This window comes from Belonocnema kinseyi, chromosome 9 (assembly GCF_010883055.1).
Source record: "Belonocnema kinseyi isolate 2016_QV_RU_SX_M_011 chromosome 9, B_treatae_v1, whole genome shotgun sequence".
Classification (NCBI taxonomy): domain Eukaryota; kingdom Metazoa; phylum Arthropoda; class Insecta; order Hymenoptera; family Cynipidae; genus Belonocnema; species Belonocnema kinseyi.
In genome coordinates, this window is record NC_046665.1 from 110,113,485 (window position 1) to 110,118,386 (window position 4,902).

The 4,902-nt window shown below is 28.7% G+C and overlaps 1 protein-coding gene across 5 annotated transcripts in view; it reads right to left on the bottom strand.

Annotated features, from left to right (window-relative positions):
- The window catches only part of LOC117179332 (ecdysone-induced protein 74EF), a 348,553-nt gene that overhangs the window by 250,968 nt on the left and 92,683 nt on the right, over positions 1-4,902 (bottom strand). For 4 of the 5 annotated variants that reach the window (XM_033371006.1, XM_033371004.1, XM_033371005.1 and 1 more), the window contains exon 1: positions 4,001-4,801. The exons of the other annotated variant lie outside the window; for it this stretch is intronic. The gene's annotated coding sequence lies outside the window, so the exon portion shown is untranslated. Of the gene's footprint in view, positions 1-4,000; positions 4,802-4,902 lie in introns of those variants that run through there. 5 annotated transcript variants of the gene reach the window in all.

The following is a 4,902-nucleotide window of genomic DNA, read 5'->3' on the forward strand; positions in this document are numbered from 1 at the left end:
AATTTAAAAAAAAAACAATTTTCTTTCATACATAATTTCGAGTCTATACCTAATCGATCAACAGATTATACATTTTTTGCATTAAAAATTAGTGACGTATTTGGAGGCAGGTATGTTTCAGTCATATTTTTTATCAGTTCTTTCTTAATCAGTATTATATCAGATGACACGTTTTTATCGTCGTCACTGTGAACTAAAATTTTTAAATATCGTTAAATAATTCATACGTCATACTATATTTTGAGACCATAAAAGTTCATACAAATTAAAGATACTACAAATGAAATGGACTTTTTTTATTGAATTGATAAGAACAATTAACTAATTTAGGCAAGAATAAATTTTTTGCCTCGATCCACTATTATTAACTTAATTGTTTTCCTTACAAAGACTTCTTGTTTGCAGAGATATTTCGTCACAATTTCAGGTGATATGCACCAACCTTGTTGATGCCGATCCACCAATAATAAAAAAGTATTTTCAAAAGAACTAAACAGCTTTCTTAAATCAAGAAAGTCGGTTTGTCAACATCAGTTTGGTCCAACAAAAGGTGTTTGGCAATCTTTGGAAATTTTCATAATATATTTTAATCGAGTTGTTGTAATAAAGGGTAAAATAACAATGAGGAGTCAATGCTCAAACAGGAACTGTTTTTTTCTTTGAATTATTATATTTATTTGCTCAGTGTTAGCAAAGTGTAATAATATTCTTTTTCACTTTTATCACAGCTTTTTAAGGCATGAGTGGCAGTTTTAAGTTGGATTTGTTACGTTTTGAATAATGCACGCAGATTAGAAGTGCTAACTACTTTTCGTGATAAGATAGCTTTTTGCCTTTTTTTAAATTGGACAAAGCGGACTGTCAACTTGATATTTAAATTGAGCAAATCATTTTGGAGATAATAATTCATTAATGAATATATCAATTGCTTGCATTTGTTATATTGATATTTTTTATTGACTTTAGATGGGCCTAAATAATTTGTTCAATTAAAAAAACCGTTTCCTTAGTAACAATTTTTTCATTAGGCGAAAATAACTGCAGGGTGAAAAAAATCATTTGAAATTAAAGAAAAAGTATCTCTGGAGCAAAAAAACATTTCTTCGAATCAAAATGTGCTTGAATTCCGGAATGAACGAAATTTTTTACTGATGACTTTGAAAACAAATGAAGTGCTAAAATGTTTGTATATTTATATTGGAAATAATTTATTAATGGAGCAGAATTATAATGCATATTTTAAATTAAAGGTGGAACAATATTCATGGGCAAAATAGAAATTGGGAAAAATATTTCGTTTATTTGAACATTCGGAACTTCAGTTACATTGAATCAAAGATATTTCTTCAAATCAAATTTCTTTAAGAGACAGATCATATTTTTTTGATTGTAAGAAATTTTCTTTGGATCAAAGAATTTTCGACCAAAAAATCGTAATTCTCAACGAAGCATATAATAGTTAATATTCAAAGCAATGAAGGATTAAAATAAAAAATTAAAAACAGTTGAAAGCAAACAAAAAATAAGAATCTTCAATAAAATAGCTGAATCCGCAACCATAATTGAATTATTTTTAAATAAACAAGGTTAATTTTCTAATTAATATGTCAATTGTTAACTAATAATGGAATAGTTAAATTTTCAGTTAAAAATAATTTTCCATCAACAAAAAAACTTATTTTTTACAAAATAGTTGAATTTATTTTTTCAATAAATTTTGCAGTCTAGAGAAATTTGGATGCTCTTTTTTTTCTTCACTGAAAAATTCATTATTTTAGATGAAAATTTATCATTTTAGTTGAAAATTTATCTCTTTGATTGAAGATTTCATTATTTTGTTGAAAATTTGGAGTTTTGTTGAAAATTGATAATTTTAGCTGAAATGCATCACTCTGGATGAAAGTCTATTTTTTTTTGTTTGTTGAAAACACACCTACTTCTTTTAAATTGGTGTATTTTGTAGAAAATTCATCTCTTTTGGTAAAAATATTCACCTTTTTTAATTGAAATATCAAAAACTACATTGTTTGTTCGTTAAGAATTTGTTCTTTTTGATCGAAATTTAAACTGCTTTGTTGACAACCGAATAGAAGAATCTTCAATTAAATTTTAGAATCTTTAACCGAAAACAAATTATTTTCAAGTAAATAACGTAAATTTTTAACCGAAAATGAAATACATGATTAAATTTTCGGTTGAAATAATACTTTTTCAACGAAAATACTGATTATCCACAAAATAGTTGAATTTAAAATAACAATCAATTTTTCAGTCTAGAAAAAAATGTCCAGCAGTGAACTTTGATAAAAAAAATCCATTTTTAAACAAATAGTTCAATTTTCAACCCAAAATGGAATAGTTAAATTTTCAGCTTCAGTGAAAACAACTAATTTTTAACAAATAAAAAAAAAAGAATTTTCAACCGAAAAAATAAATGTTTAACTAAAATCATAAATCTAAAAAATAAATAATTTTAAATTAACGAGGAATTGCCATTAAAACAAAAAACGATTTCTTAAAACAAAAGAAATTAGTTTGAGTTAAACAAGTTTTTATCTGAGAGCCAATAATATTTTTCTTTGATTTGAAGAAATTTTTATTTTAATCGAATAATTTTTTCGGAGTCTTAAATTAAGTACTCAGAACAATATTTTTCTTCAATTAAAGAAACCTTTTCTCGAACAATTTTTTTTTTCATTTAACCAAAAATAACTTTAAAAATCGGAAAATACATTTAAAAATTTCGCCCTTTTGTTGAAAATTCACATCTTAGATTGAAAATTAAACTGCACTCAGAAAGATATTTGTCTTGGATGAAGGAAAACATTTCTTTAACATAATTTTTTTCACTAAACCAAAAATAAATTAAAACTAAAAATAATTTCGAATTAAAGAAATATTTTCATTGAATAAAAATAAAACAGATTCTTTGAGTATTAAAAATGAAGTTATAAATGTTGTAATATATTTCCTAAAGAGCATCCAAACTTTATAGGGCTTTGTCATTTATGAAAATTTTTTTCATTTAAACAAAAATAATTTAAAAATAGAAATTATTTTAAATTAAGGAAAAGTTTTCATCGGAACAAAAACCACTTCTCTGAGCCAACAAAATTGATCTGATCGTTAAAAATACTGTTATAAATGTTGTAAATACTTTCGAAAGTGCATCCAAAAGCTATATAGCTTCAAAATAATTTTCAATTAAAGAAAAGTTTCCATTGGAACAAAAACCATTTTTCTAAGCCATAAAAATTGTTATGACTGTTAAAATTATTTTTATAAATACTGTCCAAAGTACATGCAAATTCTTTACGGCTTTTCATTTTCGAATCTTCAATTCAAAAGCACGTCACTCAGAAAAATTTTTATTGTGAAATTAGGAAACCAGTTTTAAAACATCATTTTGATCAATTAAACCAAAATAATTTACAAATCAAAATCCTTTTGAATTGAAGAAAAGTTTCCATTGGAACAAAAACTGTTTCTCTAAATCAAACAAATTTCTTTGAATGTTAAAATATTGTTATAAATACTGTCAAAAGTACATCAAAATTCTATATGGCTTTTTAATTTTCGAACCTTTAATTCAAAAGCATCACACTCAGAAAAAATTTTGTTTTGAATTAAAGAAACCGGCTTTAAAAACTATTTTTTGTCATTTAAACAAAATCTGAGGCAAAAGAAATTTCTTTCAATCCAAGAACCGTTTCTTTTCAGAGATGTATTACATTAAAAAGGTGTAATTGCGAACATTAAACAAAATTGGAAGCAATTGATACAATGCTCGAACACTTTCACCAGTAACCTACACCACTTTCACAAACATCCACACAAATCACACACTTTTCCACGATCACAAACCTAATTAAAAAAATCGATGAAACTAAAAAAAAAGAAAAAAGTCTATAGCCAATTATAAACCGCAATGCAGCCCCTGAGCCCCGAAGGGTTGCTCGTGAAGCCCGAGTGTCCGAAGAAATGTGAACGACCCTCTTACCTTAATCAGTGAAATTATCCACCTGTCCTGGACCACTTTCAGATACCAAATCGACACCTCGAAATTCGAGTCACTACTACAGTAATCCACTACTCTTCTTTTTTTTTCTTCTTCCTCACAATTGCACCAAGCCTTCTTTAATTGATAAACAATTTCTTGTTGTTCCAAGCACGAGAAAGGAACTGGTTCAAACAATAATTGCCGAAATCCCTCGCCTCGCGGGGTGGCGGCTGAAGAAATGTTTTCGTTATACGTCTTCGAAATAAATTGCGACACCCACCACGGGGCAATTACGTCACACGTGACAGCTCGAGCCACTCTGTCTGTATTTCAGCTCGAAACACAACTGCCCAATTCAAACTGAAAAATCACTATGCAAATCTCACTTGATTCAACAATCTTTCTCTCAAAATTCTTCAGTTCCACCACTAAACACTTTTCAAAAAAAGTTAGAACGTTAATCACTAATGTTCACTATCAATATCCAGAGTTCACTTAAAATTTATACCAATTCTATCAAATCCTTCCTTCCACAATTTCTTTTTTCTCCATAGAAGAATATCAGAAGCACAATCACTGTTGAGTAAATAGACACTGTTTCAAAAATCACTCTTAACTTGATGAAAAATGTATAAAAAAATTTTCTAGCATCGCCGGAAGCAGTGTGCACTGTTTTCTTCTGTTCCCGGATGAACCGGGAAGTTTGAAAATTGGCCGAGATACGTTTTGCGAACGTCTCCGGGACAGCGCGATGCGAACACTGAACGTACCGGACGAGCAACTCTCGGTTTGCCTAGCCTAGCCGCCACACTAAACACCACTATCCTAGGTTAGACACTCGCGACATTCTCTCTCTCTCTCTCTCTCGCTCCCTCTCTCTCCCGCTCCGACTCTCGCGGATA